The 18,882-nt window shown below is 41.6% G+C and overlaps 1 pseudogene; it reads left to right on the top strand.

Annotated features, from left to right (window-relative positions):
* Positions 1 to 18,882, top strand: part of LOC142749319 (cytoskeleton-associated protein 2-like) — a 129,246-nt pseudogene that overhangs the window by 25,291 nt on the left and 85,073 nt on the right.

Genomic DNA, 18,882 nt, shown 5'->3' with positions numbered 1-18,882 from the left:
TGTGTAATTTGTTCATGACAAGGTATTTGAAAACCTATATAAACCAACTAATTTAGTCTGTTCAAATGAACCTCAGGGTCTACTGCAACGTATGTACGTTGTGCTATAAAGTAATCCGGTGGTGTTGAAAGGACAGAACACCATGCATCCGATAAAGGAATATGTCATACTGGGTAAGTCTAAGAGGTGCTAAAAGGACAGCGCCACTCATGTATACGAGGGAACATGTTATTATATAGTATATGTTGCTAGGGGGTGCTATATGAACGGCAAAGCAAAGAAAAATTGCCTATTCTAAATATAAAACCGATTAAGTTCAACTATTGAGAATACCAGTCAAAAAATTCTCTATTAAACTTATCGGAAAGTTAAACATATAGCTTGTATAGTATTTTAGAGTAGAAAAAAAACCTATTTTTCCAGTACATCCCTCATGACAGCACTACAGGAGGTTGCCCTATTGACCTCTGTAGGGACAGGAAGACAGAGAGGTTAAAAGGCCCCTCCCACCACCCACTTGCCAGTGTTCTTCCTGTCCCCACAGGGTCAGGAGCAGAGAGACGACGCTCCTGTATTATGCAGGAAAGAAAATCGGGCAGGGGACAAGATCGGGGGGTCCGTGCACTCCCCCTCATCTTCCACCTAAAGCCCAGGCTAACACCCCTCGAACGAGGGGTCCCTTAGCTCCCACCCTGAGACACCTACCGGAGGAATCCTAGGCAGGGTTCGGGTAGTGTGTGGGGGCTGGGGATTCCTAAGCAGGCTTCGGCCTGGCCGCGGACCAGGCGGGGACCGGCAGCTCCATAGACGTGGACGCACCGGTGGGGATCCTCGCTGCGCCGCATAGCAAGCCTCAGTCGCCGGCTGCACTCCAAGGAAAGGACGAATAGCCGACCGGAAATGACGTCGGGCTACTTCCGGTCCGCGGCCATCTTGGAAGGCGGGAAATTCAAAACGCCCGCATTTAAAGGGACACGCACAGGTATGTAGTTAGAGCTGATAACTCTAACTTGGATTATTTCTGTGGATTGCATATTGCATTGCCTGTTGCGGTATGGAACTTCCTCGTCCTGATGGAACTCCAGATATGTCCCAGGGTCACGTGAGTCTCACCCTTGGGGTAAGGGTTATGACTCCTTATGTATGTACACCATACTTTACCTACCTTCTGTTTTCTCTAGGATAAAGATTCCTCTCAGAGACAAACTGATAAAAAGAAGGTTAAAAAATGTGCGACTTGTGCAAAAAAATTGCCAGACTCACATAGGAAACAATTGTGTCAGGATTGTATTGCAAAAATACTAAAGGAGGAACAACCAACGTTCATGTCTGAACTTAGGGCTATGATTCGTGGCAGTAGCCTCCCTCGCCCCTCCTCAAGAAACTCCCTCCCACTCCCGGGCAAAAAGACCACGGATGAAAGTGGATCAAAAATATTGTCCTCCCTCTCAGGGGTCTGACTCGGAGCAGGAATGTTATTACCTATCGGAGGGTGAGTTAGAAGAAGGAGAGGAACTCTTACCTTCAACTTCTTCCACTCAAGAGAAAAAAAATTTCTTCTCTTCCGAGATGTCTGATACCTTAATTCAGGCAATACGGGAAACCATGGATATTCCCGAAGAAGACCAACCACATACCATGCAGGATGAGATGTTTGGAGGTCTAACGGAAAAGAAAACAAAGGTTTTTCCGGTAAACGAAATGGTGACAACTGAATGGGAAGATTCAGAAAAAAGACTCTTCATTACAAGAGATTTTAAAAACAGACTTCTCTTTGATCCAGAAGACACTAAACCTTGGGATGAGATCCCAAAAGTAGATGTCCCAGTAGCCAGGGTTGCTAAGAAAACCGCAATCCCATTTGAAGATTACTCGCAGTTGAAGGACGCCATGGACCGAAAGGCAGACGGACTACTGAAAAGAGCGTGGGAATCTACCTCTGCTTTGATCTCGACTAATATCGCAGCCACATCAGTAGCAAGAGCAATGTTTATATGGTTAAACCAGCTGGAGACCCATTTGATGATGAAGACATCACGGCAAGACCTATTAGAATCTCTACCCTTACTAAAGATGGCAACTGGATTCTTGGTAGACGCTTCAGCGGAATCTATTAGATTTGCTGCCAGGAATGGGGCTCTCTCAAATGCTGCTAGAAGAGCATTATGGCTCAAAATGTGGTCAGGAGATACGAAGTCCAAGAACAAATTATGTTCTATCCCGTTTACAGGGTCTCTGATGTTCGGTCCTCTCCTGGATAACATGCTGGAGAATGCAGCAGATAGGAAAAAGGGGTTTCCTGAAGAGAAACCAAAAAAAAACCTCAGTTTGGGAGGTTTCGCCAACAGAGGGAACCTACCTTACAGAACTACAGCGGGAAAGGGAAGTCCGGTCGCTGGAGTTACCCCAAAGGAGGAAGGGGTCGAGGATATCTCCTTAACCCCAATAATTCATTTCAGCCCTCAAAGCGATGACGCCAAGAGCGTGGGGGGAAGACTCGTACAATTTTATCCCAAATGGTCGGGAATAACCCAGAACCCCTGGGTTCTAAAGATCATATAAGAAGGGTACAAAATAGAATTTTCCTCCATTCCTCCAGAGATATTTCTAATAACCCAGTAACAAACAAAAGACCTTCATCAGATCCTTATACGGGACTTCCAGAAACTACTCAAATTGGGAGCCATTACTCCAGTTCCCCACAACGAAAAATTCAAAGGCCACTATTCAAAAATCTTCTTAGTCAAAAAACCAAACGGTTCCTACAGGACAATAATCAACCTGAAGGTCCTAAACAAGTGGGTGAAATATCGAAAATTCAAGATGGAGTCTATCAGATCGACTATTCCTCTAATAAGGGAAGAGGCATCAATGTGTACAATCGATTTTAAAGGATGCGTATTATCACGTTCCTATCCACCCCGCTTACCAGAGATTCCTCAGATTCGCGATTCAGAACGGTCCTTCCATTCTCCACTTCCAGTTTGTCTGCTTCCCTTTCGGCATTTCCTCCGCCCCCAGAATTTTTACAAAAATTATGGCAGAGATCATGGTATTCGTAAGAAGTCAGGGCATAGTAATTATCCCATATCTAGACGACTTCTTGTTGACAGCAGATACTCCGTCTATCTTAGACAGTCATCGGTCACAGGTTCTTTCCCTACTACAGGAATTTGGATGGATAATCAACTTTCAGAAGTCAAGTCTTCCTCACCAAAAACAGAAGGTCTTATTAGGAGTACTACCAGACTCCTCCCTTCAACATTCCTTCCTCCCAAGAGAGAAACAAATACTCCTACTGGCAGAAGTAAGGACATTTTGGGGGAAAGACGCCTGTTCCATAAGGGAATGTATGCGGATGTTGGGAATGATGACGTCTTGCATCCAATCTATTCCATGGAGTCAATTTCACTCCAGACCCTTACAGAATCTGATCTTGTCCCAGTGGGATCGAAAACAGAACTCCCTGAATTCAAGAATTCAAATTTCCGAGACCGTGAAATCATCCCTCCTGTGGTGGCTCTGCACAAACAACATAGACAAGGGAGTCCCTGGAGAATGGTCCCTAAACAGGGAAGTCTTTCTGTCCTTAACCCGAAGATGGGGTGATCCACAAATAGACCTGTTTGCCACAAGGAAAAACTCCCAAGTAGAGACATTCTTCTCCCTAAATCTCAGAGACAACCCATTGGGAGTAGATGCATTGTCCCAACCCTGGGACATGGATCTGGCCTATACCTTTCCTCCGTTTCCTCTAATACCAATGGTATTAAGAAAAATCCAGGAAGATTTGACAAAGCTCATCATTATTCTTCCCTATTTGCCAAAAAGAAGTTGGTTTCCAATCGTAAAATACCTGGCATTGGAAGACCCTATCATGCTCCCAGTCAAGGAGAATCTTCTCTCCCAGGGTCCCTTATTCTTTCAGGGAATAGAAACTCTGAAGTTGTCAGCCTGGATCCTGAAAGGCAAATCTTGAGAAACCACGGTCTGTCAGATGAGGTAATTTCAACTATCTTATCAAGTCATAAAGAAGTTACCTCAAAAATCTATCAAAAAATTTGGAAGAAATTCTGTTCCTGGTATGGAGACCCAGGACCAGACCCCTTTTCTCCCAACATCGCGAAAATCCTAGATTTTTTACAATCTGGATTCAAAAAAGGGCTTAGCCCTAGTACCTTAAAAGTGCAGATTTCAGCCTTAGGTAATTTTTTTAACACTCCCCTGGCTGAACATCGGTGGATCAGAAGATTCACTCAAGCGGTCTCTAAACTGAAACCTTCCCTAAAGAAATCAGTTCCTACCTGGGATTTGAATGTAGTGTTAACGACTCTTTGTGATCCCCCCCTTTGAGCCGCTCGACACGATTAGTATGCATTTTTTAACTCTAAAAGCTGCATTCTTAGTCGCTATTACTTCAGCAAGAAGGATTGGAGAAATCCAATCTCTGTCGGTCATAGAACCGTACCTAAAAGTACAAAAGAATAAGATCATTCTAAAGCTGGATCCTTCCTTTATTCCAAAGGTATCTACTGCTTTCCATAGGGAACAAGAAATAATTCTACCTTCCTTTTTATCCAGATCCCAAAAACCAACAAGAAAAAAAATTCCATTGCCTGGATGTCAGGCGAACAATTCTTCAGTATCTGGATAGAACCTCCTCCTGGAGACGAGATAAAAATCTATTTGTCCTGTTTGGGGGAAAGAATAGAGGAAAGAGAGCCTCAAAAGGCTCTCTAGCGAGATGGGTAAAAACTACCATACAAGAAGCCTACAAGTCCCAAGGACTATGTGCCCCACAAGGCATCAGAGCCCATTCAACGAGGGCAGTTTTGGCATCCTGGGCAGAAAGAAGAGAAGCCTCTATGGACCAAATCTGCAGAGCTGCCACTTGGTCAAGCCATCATACGTTTTGCAAACATTATAGGCTCGATGTTCTGTCCGATACGGATTTAAGTTTTGGACGGAAAGTCCTTCAATCCGTAGTCCCGCCCTGAGCATTATAATCTGGTATTGCTACTGTAGTGCTGTCATGAGGGATGTACTGGAAAATAGGAATTAGACCTACCGGTAATTGTATTTCCAGGAATCCATCCTGACAGCACTCTTACATTCCCTCCCTTATTGAATTCTGATTTGTGCAATGAACATGTCCGTTATTATCCCTAGAAATAAAATAGGGTTGCATCCATCCTGGTGTAGTAATTGAAAAACACTGGCAAGTGGGTGGTGGGAGGGGCCTTTTAACCTCTCTGTCTTTCTGTCCCTACAGAGGTCAATAGGGCAACCTCCTGTGGTGCTGTCATGATGGATTCCTGGAAATACAATTACCGGTAGGTCTAATTCCTATTATTTTTTTTACGTGTTAATTTTTTCCTATAATAAACTTATTATAGGAGAAAAAGCAGTTCTTGTTTATGTCACTTATAACTTTTTTTTTTTTATTCTTTTTTTTTTTTTTTTTTTTTAACTTTCTTTACTTGTCCCACTAGGGGACACTTAGACTTGCAGCTCTGATCGCTGCTGGAATACATTACACTAACTACATAGTGTAATGCATTCCAACTGTCATTGTGACGTGACAGTCACACTGACAGGAAGCCCACGACGACCACCCTCCGGCTGGTCCTCATAGGCTTCTGTACATGGCAGCCCGGTAGCCATTGTCTGGCGTCCGGTTGCCATGGGTACCATCGCCAGCCCCCGTGATTTCACGTGGGGGCTGCTGATCTCCGCTAAAATCCTTAGATGTGGCGATCAGAATCGACCGCCGCATCGAAGGGGTTAACTGCCGAAATCAGCGGCGATAGGCCGCTGATCAGCAACAGGGAATGCAGGGCAGACACCCTGCACAGTTAACCGCCGCTGCGGTGTAGCGCCACGCGGCGGTTAACTGTCAAAGCACAGACGTAGCAGATATGTAGCCAGCGTTGCACTGATAAATGGCGCCCGATCTTATACGCGTTTGGAACACTGCACACGTTGCATCGCCATATTCTGGGAGCCAGAACGTTTATTTTTTTTTCACCACCGGAGCTGTGTGAGGGCTTATTTTTTGCAGGACAATCCGTAGTTTTCATTGGTACCATTTTGGGGAACATGGTATTTTTTTTATTTTTTTTTATACTATTTTTTTAGCAAGCAAGGTGACTAAAAACCATAAATTCTGTCAATTTTTTTTTAATTTTTTTTTATGGCGTTCTCCCTGGGCTTTAAATGAACATTTTACTTTACTCTGCGGGTCGGTACGATTACGGCGGTACCATATGTACATCGTTTTTTTGTTTTTTTTATGTTTTGCAGCGTTTGCGCAATAAAATCACTTTTTTATAAAATAAATAATTTTTTGAGTCGCCATATTCTGCGAGCCATAAATTTTTTATTTTTCTGTCAAAAAAGCTGTGTAAGGGCTTGTTTGCAGGACAGCTTGTAGTTTTTATTGGTACTATTTTGGTGTAAATGCGACTTTTTGATCACTTTTTATTATATATATTTTGGGAGGCGTGGTGACCAAAAAAGTGATTCTGGCATTGTTTTTCGTTTATTTTACTTGCGGTGTTCACCGTGCGGGAAAAATAATATTATAGTTTTATAGTTGGGGTCGTTACGAAAGCAGTGATACCAAATATGTGTACTTTTTATTTTACGTGTTCATTTTTTTCCTTTAATAAAAGACTTCTAGGAAAAAAGCAGTTCTTGTTTGTCACTTATAACTTATTTTTACACTTTTTTTTAAAAAATTTTTTTTTTTAAAACATTTTTATCTTTCTACTTTTTTTTTTTTACTTGTCCCACTAGGGGACATTTAGACCTGCAGTCCTCATAGGCTTCTGTTCATGGCAGCCTGGAAGTCATTGTCTGGCGTCCGGTCGCCATGGGTACCATCGCCAGCCCCCGTGATTTCACGTGGGGGCTGCTATTCTCCGCTAAAATCCTTAGATGTGGCGATCAGAATCGACCGCCGCATCGAAGGGGTTAACTGCCAAAATCAGCGGCGATAGGCCGCTGATCAGCAACATGGAATGCAGGGCAGACACCCTGCACAGTTAACCGCCGCTGCGGTGTAGCGCCGCGCGGCGGTTAACTGTCAAAGCACAGACGTAACTGCACGTCGAGGTGAGCGAAGTTACTGCTCACCTCGACGTGCATTAACGTCAAGGTGCGGGAAGGGGTTAATGATGCTACAAATGTTAAGACAACGTTTAATAAAGTGTTTTGTTTTTTTTAATTAAAAGATATCCATAGAAGTTCATTGATTTCTGCCGACTTCCAATCAAAACATTTGATCTTCTGCATTTGTCTTTGACGTATAGTGATACCAGAATGAGGAAGGCAATAACTGCTGAAGAAAGGCTGCTCATCACTCTGCGGTGATAAATATTTCTGGTTATTTTTAACAAATGGGGGTTGAATATAGAAAACCTTATTAAACATAATGTGATGTTTGTCCTTAACATATTAGAAGACTGTGTACTTCAACATGGTGGTAATAATAGTATTCCCTCATGTGCTTTTGTCCTTTTTTAAAAATCAAAAGTAATGTTGTATTGAGCGCTCCATCCATCCATCCATCTCATATCTATCTCATATCTATCTCTTTTGGGAATATCTCTAATTTCTTTATTTTTTCTCTTTTCAGATTTTTGGCCACAGGAGAGAGCTATGCATCACTACACCTTCAATTTCGGGTGGGCAGAACAACCATTTCTAAAATTGGTAGGTGCACATGCAACGTAATCTGGCAGAAGTTGAAGCCCATAGTCATGCCTTGCCCAAACGAGGAGACTTGGCTATAGGTTGCAACAGGCTTTCAATCTGTTGCCAATTTCCCCAACTGCCTAGGTGCAGTTGATGGTAAGCATGTAAGGATATGTTCACACGCTTAACCAAAAAACGTCTGAAAATACGGAGCTGTTTTTAAGGGAAAATGGCTCCTGATTTTCAGATGTTTTTTAACAACTCACGTTTTTCGCTGCCGTTTTTTTACGCGGTCGTCGTGAAAAAACGGCCGCATAAAAAACGCCCCGTCGGAACAGAACGTCGTAATTCCCATTGAAATCAATGGGCAGATGTTTGTAGGCGTTCTGCTTCTAATTTTTCGGGCCCGAAAAACGTCCGAAAATAGCCCGTGTGAACATACCCTAAGGTTGAGGCAGACACCGCATTCAGGATCACACTTCTATAATGAGAATTTTTTTTCTGTGGTCCTCATGGTGGTGGCTGATGCACATTACAAATTTGTTGGCGCCTATGGCATTACTGAGGACTCTCGTGTGCTGCAAACATCTCAGATTGGAGTACAAATTCTCAGAGCTTGTGACCCTCTTTTGTGATGGTATCGGATGAGGCATTCCCTCTGAAGCCTAACCTGTTGCATCCGTAGCCATGAAGTGGACTGAATGCTCGAAAGAGGATATTTAATATTCGTCTGAGCAGGGCACAAAGAGTCGTGGAGTGTGCCTTTGGAATAATGGTTAGTCAGTGGAGGGTCTTAAAAACGACCATCCAGTTGCTTCCAACCACAGTTGATGCAGTGATCAAGGCTTGCTGTATTCTCCATAACTATGGTCGTGACTACAGTTCCAATGTAGATGTGGAGACCCTGCGTCCTGCCTTTGATACAGTCATCAACTTGGGTCTTGGTCGTCAAACTGCTTCCGATGTCCATGTGCGAGATACCTTTGCTGACTATTTCATGATTTCCGACGGTGCCGTGCCCTGGCAATACTCCTGTGTCGGTGGTGTGCAGCCGGTACAGCAGAGATTGTCTTCCTAGGTGGCATATTTTGGTCTTTATTCATATGTTTGTTATTTGATATACGGATGAGAATTAGCTTGTGAACTGTTTAGCAAATATTTTTAGCTTAGTATATTTTTTTTAACAAATGTTAAGTTTTCTTCAAAATCAGTTTGTCAAATATTGTGCAAATGAAAATACCATTCATTTAATTACACGTGTAATTCTCCATGTTAAAATTAACCACAATTTTTGGGAGAGTAAAATGTTTGTCACAAAATTGTTATGAAAATAAAATGACATTTTTATACAAAAATTACAAATCCCTTCCACCCACAACAACAATTACAACGATCCCATACTATTTACATCATTAGGCTCCGATCCGGCCGATTAACCCCTTAGATCGCACCCTATGGTTGCTGATGGCAACCATCGGCACCCACGGGAGTTCCGATGGTTGCTATGGCAACCGTGGACTAACAATCGCTTCCTAGTACGGAAGCCTATTAGGCCCCGCCGGGAGGTGAAGCCTAAAGCTTGCTGTCAGTGAATAGCTGACAGCTCTAATACACTGCACTATGTAGGTAGTGCAGTGTATTAGAATAGCGATCAGGGCTTCATGTCTTCAAGTCCCCTAGTGGGACAAAGAAAAGTTAAAACAAGTTAATAAAAACGTTGTAAAAAAAAAATACGTTTGTAACGACCCGAACTATAAAAATATCATGCTATTTTACCTGCACGGTGAACGCTTAAAATAATAAAATAAAAAACTATTCCAGAATCGCCGTTTGTTAGTCACTACCCATCCCAAAACAGAATAAAAAAAGGGATCTAAAAGTTGCATGTACCCCAAAAAACAAGCCCTCCCACAGCATTTTTGATGGAAAAATAAAAAAGTTATGGCTCTCAGAATATGGTGACACAAAAAATTTATTTGAAACAAAAGTGATTTTATTGTGCAGACGCTGCAAAACATAAACTATATAAATCTGGAATCGCCGCAATCCTACCAACCCGCAGAATAAAGTAAAATGATCATTCATAGCGCATGGCGAACGCCGTAAAAAAAAAACCAGAATTGCTGGTTTTTGGTCCCCTTGCTTGCCAAAAAATTAAATCAAAAGTGGTCAAAAAATCTCATGTACCAATGAAATCTACAGATTGTCCCGCAACAAATAAACCCTCACACAGCTCCGGTGGAGAAAAAAAATAAAGAAGTTCTGGCTCTCCGAATATGGCGATGCAAAATATGCAGAGTGTCCAAAAGTGGATAAGATTGGGCACCATTTACCCCATTATTATATCCTCTTATTATACCCTGATGTACCACGCACAGCTTACATACGTCCCCACATCATAAACTGAAGTACCAGCAAAACCTCAAACAGAACTATTACCAAGCAAAATCTGCGCTCCAAATGCCAAATGGCTCTCCCTTCTGAGCCCTACAGCGTGCCCAAACAGCAGTTTACATCCACATATATGGCATCGCCATACCCGGGAGAACCCGCTTAACAGTTTGAGATATTTGTCTTCAGTGGCACGAACTGGGCACAACATATTGTGCACTAAAATGTCATATACCTGTGGAAATGTGCAGTTTTCACTTTGCACCATCCACTGAGCGTCCATTTCTAATAAAAAAACAAAAAACCTGTGGGGTCAAAATGCCCACTACATCCCTTAATAAAATACCTTCAGGGGTGCAGTTTCCAAAATGGGGGTCACTACTTGGGGGTTTGTTTTACTATTTGACCCCAAAGCCCTGCCATTGTGGGCTAATGCTGCGGAAATCACCAAAATAGGCCTCGCATGCGCCTTTCACTCCGAAGCCCTGTCATATGTCCAGGCAAATGATAAGTGCCTTGAGGGGTGTAGTTTACAAAATGGGGTCACTTCTCAGGGTTTTACACTCTACTCTGGTACCTAAGGGAGCTCTGCAAATGCGACATGGCGCCCAAAAAACAATCAACCAAAATCTACATGCTAAGTAGCACTCCTGCCATTCTGAGCCCTGCCGTGTCCAAACAGCAGTTCATTACCACATATGGGCTATTGCCGTACTCAGGAGAAATTGCTTGAAAATTGTTGGGGCGCTTTTTCTCCTTTATTCCTTGTGAAAATGAAAAAAAAAAACTTTTTAGTGGAAAGAATGTCGATTTTCACTGCCTAATTCCAATAAATTCAGCAAAAAAACAGTGGAGTCAAAATGCTCACTATATACTGCTAGATAAATTCCACGAGGGGTGTAGTTTCCAAAATGGGGTCACTTTTGCGGGGTTTGCACTATTTTGGCCCCTCAGTGGCTTTGCAAATGTGACATGGTGCCGCAAAACTTGAGCTCAAAGTCAAATGGCGCTCCGTCCTTTCTAAGCCCTGCCGTGTGTCCACACAGCAGTTTATCACCAAATATGGGGTATTTCTGTGCTCAGAAGAGTTTGCTTTACAAATGTTGGGGTGCTTTTTCTCCCTTATCTATTGTAAAAAGGAAATTTTTGTGGAACGATCTGTAGTTTATTGGTACTATTTTTTGGTACATACAACTTTTTGAGCACTTTTTATTATATTTTTGGTAGTCATGGTGACCAAAAAACAGCGATTTTTGCAGTTTTAAATTCTTTATTTTTCACGGTGTTCACTTTGCGAGTTAAATAATGGTATATTGTAATAGTTTGGACTTTTACAGACCCGCAGCGTATGGCATGGGCTCAGCACGTGAGCCCGCTCCATACATCACCCCCCACACCACGACATGCTTTTAAGTCAGGATGCGCAAAGGGTTTAATGCACAGCGGATGGTGCAGAGTGAAAATGACAATTTTCCACTGCCATTTTAGTGTACTACATGTTATGCCCGGTTTGTGCAACTGAAGACAAATACCTCATAAAATATTAACCGGGTTTTCCAGGGTATGGCGATGCCATATCGGTGGACGTAAACTGCTGTTTGGGCACGCTGTAGGGCACAGAAGGAAGCGCATTAGGAAGCACATATTTTGCTTGGTAATAGCTCTGTTTGGTGTTTTGCTGGTATTTCAGTTTATAATGTGGGGGCATATGTAATCTGTGCGGAGAACATCAGGGCATAATAAGCGGGTATAATAATGGGGTAAATAAATAATAATCCGCAGATATGTAGCCAGCGTTGCACTGATAAATGGCACTCGATCTTATCCGCTTTTGGAACACTGCACACGTTGCATCGCCATATTCTGGGAGCCAGAACGTTTATTTTTTTTTCACCACCGGAGCTGTGTGAGGGCTTATTTTTTGCAGGACAATCTGTAGTTTTGGTACCATTTTGGGGAACATGGTATTTTATTTTTTTTATACTATTTTTTTAGCAAGCAAGGTGACTAAAAACCATAAATTCTGTCCATTTTTTTTACGGCGTTCTCCCTGGGCTATAAATGAACATTTTACTTTACTCTGCGGGTCGGTACGATTACGGCGGTACCATATGTACATAGTTTTTTTGTTTTTTTTATGTTTTGCAGCGTTTGCGCAATAAAATCACTTTTTTATAAAATAAATTATTTTTTGAGTCGCCATATTCTGCGAGCCATAACTTTTTTATTTTTCTGTCAAAAAAGCTGCGTAAGGGCTTGTTTGCAGGACAGCTTGTAGTTTTTATTGGTACTATTTTGGTGTAAATGCGACTTTTTGATCACTTTTTATTGTATATTTTGGGAGGCGTGGTGACCAAAAAAGTGATTCTGGCATTGTTTTTCGTTTATTTTACTTGCGGTGTTCACCGTGCAGGAAAAATAATATTATAGTTTTATAGTTGGGGTCGTTACGAAAGCAGTGATACCAAATATGTGTACTTTTTATGTTACGTGTTCATTTTTTTCCTTTAATAAAAGACTTCTAGGAAAAAAGCAGTTCTTGTTTGTCACTTATAACTTATTTTTACACTTTTCTTTAAAAAAAAATTTTTTTTAAAACATTTTTATCTTTTTACTTTTTTTTTTTTACTTGTCCCACTAGGGGACCTTTAGACCTGCAGTCCTCATAGGCTTCTGTTCATGGCAGCCTGGAAGTCAAGTGATTTCACGTGGGGGCTGCCGATCTGCGCTAAATACCTTAAATGCGGCGATGGCAATCGACCACCGTATTTATGGGGTTAACTGCCAAAATCAGCGGCGATGGGCCGCTGATCGGCAACGGGGAATGCAGGGCAGACGCCCTGCGCAGTTAACCGCCGCTGCGGGGTAGCGGCGCACTGCGGTTAACTGTCAAAGCACAGATGTAACTGCACGTCAAGGTGCGCAAAGTTACTGCACACCTTCCCGTGAATTAACGGCAAGGTGCGGGAAGGGGTTAACAGATGTCATGAAAGACTCATGACATATATGTTTAACGGATGCCTGTGATGTATGCATCACCCCATAGACTCATGTAAAAATAAACTGTGCAGTATACTTATATTTTTTGGGGATTTTGTGAGATCCTTTTGGATGGCATAACGTAGTGTACCCTGGTGTATATCAGACATAAAGTAAACAGGACCTAAAAACGAAGTATAAAAGTGTCGGAAACCTCTTGATTAATAAGTCGCACTTGGTGTGACTCTGAAGCCCTGCCCACTTTTCCACCTCATTTCTTATGTGTCAAAAGTGGTGAATGGGTTTCTTAACCATGGTGTTCAGATCAGTCTGGTCTGTGTGTGTGTGTACATATATATATATATATATATATATATATATATATATATAGAGAAAAACATATAGACCACAGCAACGGCACCAGGACTTCAGAGTAGATGAAAGCAAAAAGTGGATTTATTCACCTCAATACAGCAACGTTTCGGTTCAACAGGAACCTTTCTCAAGCCATAACAAACTGAACAAAGTGTCAGGTATTTATAGGAAGAGTATACATAAATTGGCAATCACACAATTAAATGCATAATACCATCAAAACATATACATACAAATGTGTCAGTTATATAAAAAGACATATAAAACATGTGCATAGTTCTCCCACTGTAAAGCATATAAATATCATGAAATACATACAACAGTGTAGTGGTAGACAAACAAAGTGCTATGATTAGGGGCAATTATGGATGATTGGAAGCAGGCAGAGACTCATTAAATCTAAGTAGAAGTGTACTTACTGTACAGACGTTAATCCATGCCGAGAATAGGGAATTGCGCCCGACACACACGTGTGTCAACTGCGCATGTCCCAAGATGGCGCCCAAACCGGATATTAAGTCCGGTGGAACGCATCTGGCAATAAATCACCACTGCGCATGCGCCACATCGGAACATGCGTTCCACCTCTATTGCGCATGCGCCAGCTGGGATTTATAAAAAACGCAGAGCAGAGATTGCTTAGTGATAAGAACAAGACTATTATTTGTCATGATACACATGATATCGTGGATTATCAGGTTCAATCCCCACAAAGTTATATGGGTTTTGAACCAAATTTCCACACATCGGGAGATTTGGAAAAAGGGAGCTGAAAGGACACTACTGATAGTGTACTCTGGCGCCCCCTACTGATAGAAACGAAAAATTGTATGTCATAATGGATCACCGTTGTTAACTATGATCACCAATGGGGCATAAGGAAGGTTAGCACTCAAACAGGAATAAAACACATTCCCACGTGAGTGTCACCTTCAAGGAGAAACGCATCTGTCTGAATAAGACAGTATGCGTTAAATATAAATGCTGCGCCCACATTTAGAAAAAATAATAAGACATAGATACAAATACCCAAAATGCAGATACGAACGTCAACAGTATAAGGACCAAAAAATCTAAATATATAATTCTCCACGACCCATGTTATTTTTAATAAGCTATCTCATATGGCTCAGTACATATATATATAATCAAAACATGAATTTGTCTTTTTTGTAAATAGAAACAAGAAGACTTCTGCCGCTTTCCAATATCTCTCAAAAATTGCTTGACATGTGATTGTGTATCTGAAATATACAAGAAGGAAAAACACAATGTATATGACATATAAAAACAAATTTAAAAATGCATGTTAGAAAGAGGTCAAAATAGGACCTCAAAAAACATACATCAAGAACACAAAATTACACCTTTGGGGACGTCAACCAATCATATCTCTATCGATCTTAGGGAGAGAATAAGTGGCCCATCCTTATATATGTGGACCACAAGGATATTCTATATTCAATCCCTTAGGAGACATGGTCTCTAATTTAAAGATCCACTCGAGCTCTTTTCTTTTAAGCATCCGGCCCCTATCACCGCCACGTCTCAGCTGAGGCACAGAGTCAATGACTCTGAATCTCAACTGTGACAGGCTGTGTCCCTTCTCAACAAAGTGTCTCGACACTGGTAAATCCTGCCTTTTAGTCTTGATGTTTGATTTATGGTTTCTCAACCTAAGACGTACTTCTGTAGTGGTTTCACCCACATAGTGGAGCCCACATGGGCAGGTCAGCAAATAAATGACATATGAAGACTGACACGTAAAAAAGCCTTTTATGGTAATTGGTCGACCCGTTTGTGGGTGATTAAACATACCCCCCTTAATCATATTGTCACAGATGTTACAACCAAGACATGGAAAACATCCATGTTTCGGAGGTGCCAAAAACATCTGCTTTTTCCGATGTGACCCAATATCGGCCTTGACTATACTATTTTTGATGGTATTACCTCTCCTATACGCCATCATAGGCCCCTCCTGGAATTCAGTAACCTTTGGAAAGGCCCTCTCTAACATCTTCCAATCTCTCCTCAGAATCCCACCAATTTGTGGGCTTAATGAGGAGAAAGTGGAGATGAAGGGTAAGCGAACATTCTTGTTCACAGCCACCTGGCCGGCGAGGAGATCCTGTCTATCCAGTAGTTCAACCTTCCGTCTATTAAAATCCAACACATGGTCCGGATAACCCCGATCAGAAAATTTTTTGCACATTTGGTCAAGTCTTGGCGATAATTCATCCTCCTGACTAACCACCCTCTTAACTCTAATTAACTGACTGTATGGCAGTGATTTTAGCAGCGTGCTTGGATGGCTGCTGGTGAAGTGCAAGAGATTGTTTCTGTCCGTTTTCTTAGAGAACAGATCCGAAATCAATCTATTATTGACAATGGAAATTCGAGTATCCAAAAATTCAATAGAACATGTAGAAAATGACATCGTAAATTGAATAGTGGAATTCAAACCGTTAAGAAATGTGACAAATTCCTGTAGTTGACTTATTGAGCCAGTCCAGATGAGGAAGACATCGTCTATGTATCTCCACCACCGCAGTACATGACTGAAGTGGTGGGACACATAGACAAGATCCTCCTCAATCCGCCGCATGAAAATGTTGGCATATGTGGGGGCCATATTGGACCCCATTGCCGTTCCTCTCTTCTGTAGGTAAAATGTATCACCCACCAGAAAATAATTTTTTTCCAAAATGAATTTCAGTAATGATCGTACAAACCCAATTTTATCCTTAAAAAAGCCAGATTTTTCCAAATAGAAAAGCGAGGCATCAATCCCCTCCTGATGGGCAATTGAGGTGTACAGACTACCCACATCAAGGGTAACCAGAACCGACCGGTCAGGGATCAAAAGATCCTGAATTCTGACCAGGAAGTCCGAGGTATCCCTGATGTGGGAGTCTGCACCAATGGCAAACTGCCTGAGAATTTTATCTAGGAATACTGCTGCTGGGACAAAAAGGGAATCGCTCCCTGAAACAATAGGACGTCCAGGGGGCCGAATGGGATCCTTGTGAATTTTGGGCAATAAATAAAGGACAGGAGTTACAGGGAATTTCACCTGTAAAAAATCATGCAGGTTTCTATCAATGATTTTGCTCTTAAATGCATTATCTATTAGGTTATCCAATTCACGTAAATACGTGAACTTAGGATCACCCAACAGAACAGCATAAACATTAATGTCATTCAGTTGTCTTGTCATTTCTTCCAGATAAAGGGAGGTGTCCATAACTACTATGGCACCCCCCTTATCTGCCGGCTTGATAGTAAGATCCTTATTATCCATTAGTTCTTTAAGTGCCATGTGTTCTATACGTGTCACATTTTTCTGACTAAAACTACCCCTCTGCACTTCCCGCAATGATTTGATCTGTTAGAGAGGGCCTTTCCAAAGGTTACTGAATTCCAGGAGGGGCCTATGATGGCGTATAGGAGAGGTAATACCATCAAAAATAGTATAGTCAAGGCCGATATTGGGTCACATCGGAAAAAGCAGATGTTTTTGGCACCTCCGAAACATGGATGTTTTCCATGTCTTGGTTGTAACATCTGTGACAATATGATTAAGGGGGGTATGTTTAATCACCCACAAACGGGTCGACCAATTACCATAAAAGGCTTTTTTACGTGTCAGTCTTCATATGTCATTTATTTGCTGACCTGCCCATGTGGGCTCCACTATGTGGGTGAAACCACTACAGAAGTACGTCTTAGGTTGAGAAACCATAAATCAAACATCAAGACTAAAAGGCAGGATTTACCAGTGTCGAGACACTTTGTTGAGAAGGGACACAGCCTGTCACAGTTGAGATTCAGAGTCATTGACTCTGTGCCTCAGCTGAGACGTGGCGGTGATAGGGGCCGGATGCTTAAAAGAAAAGAGCTCGAGTGGATCTTTAAATTAGAGACCATGTCTCCTAAGGGATTGAATATAGAATATCCTTGTGGTCCACATATATAAGGATGGGCCACTTATTCTCTCCCTAAGATCGATAGAGATATGATTGGTTGACGTCCCCAAAGGTGTAATTTTGTGTTCTTGATGTATGTTTTTTGAGGTCCTATTTTGACCTCTTTCTAACATGCATTTTTAAATTTGTTTTTATATGTCATATACATTGTGTTTTTCCTTCTTGTATATTTCAGATACACAATCACATGTCAAGCAATTTTTGAGAGATATTGGAAAGTGGCAGAAGTCTTCCTGTTTCTATTTACAAAAAAGACAAATTCATGTTTTGATTATATATATATATGTACTGAGCCATATGAGATAGCTTATTAAAAATAACATGGGTCGTGGAGAATTATATATTTAGATTTTTTGGTCCTTATACTGTTGACGTTCGTATCTGCATTTTGGGTATTTGTATCTATGTCTTATTATTTTTTCTAAATGTGGGCGCAGCATTTATATTTAACGCATACTGTCTTATTCAGACAGATGCGTTTCTCCTTGAAGGTGACACTCACGTGGGAATGTGTTTTATTCCTGTTTGAGTGCTAACCTTCCTTATGCCCCATTGGTGATCATAGTTAACAACGGTGATCCATTATGACATACAATTTTTCGTTTCTATCAGTAGGGGGCGCCAGAGTACACTATCAGTAGTGTCCTTTCAGCTCCCTTTTTCCAAATCTCCCGATGTGTGGAAATTTGGTTCAAAACCCATATAACTTTGTGGGGGTTGAACCTGATAATCCACGATATCATGTGTATCATGACAAATAATAGTCTTGTTCTTATCACTAAGCAATCTCTGCTCTGCGTTTTTTATAAATCCCAGCTGGCGCATGCGCAATAGAGGTGGAACGCATGTTCCGATGTGGCGCATGCGCAGTGGTGATTTATTGCCAGATGCGTTCCACCGGACTTAATATCCGGTTTGGGCGCCATCTTGGGACATGCGCAGTTGACACACGTGTGTGTCGGGCGCAATTCCCTATTCTCGGCATGGATTAACGTCTGTACAGTAAGTACACTTCTACTTAGATTTAATGAGTCTCTGCCTGCTTCCAATCATCCATAATTGCCCCTAATCATAGCACTTTGTTTGTCTACCACTACACTGTTGTATGTATTTCATGATATTTATATGCTTTACAGTGGGAGAACTATGCACATGTTTTATATGTCTTTTTATATAACTGACACATTTGTATGTATATGTTTTGATGGTATTATGCATTTAATTGTGTGATTGCCAATTTATGTATACTCTTCCTATAAATACCTGACACTTTGTTCAGTTTGTTATGGCTTGAGAAAGGTTCCTGTTGAACCGAAACGTTGCTGTATTGAGGTGAATAAATCCACTTTTTGCTTTCATCTACTCTGAAGTCCTGGTGCCGTTGCTGTGGTCTATATGTTTTTCTCTATTCTATTGGGGAATTGATTCACCCCCAGGTAACGAGCACATG

This window comes from Rhinoderma darwinii, chromosome 1 (assembly GCF_050947455.1).
Source record: "Rhinoderma darwinii isolate aRhiDar2 chromosome 1, aRhiDar2.hap1, whole genome shotgun sequence".
Classification (NCBI taxonomy): domain Eukaryota; kingdom Metazoa; phylum Chordata; class Amphibia; order Anura; family Rhinodermatidae; genus Rhinoderma; species Rhinoderma darwinii.
Note: the sequence above shows the minus strand (reverse complement) of the source record. Positions and strands in the feature narration are given on the sequence as shown.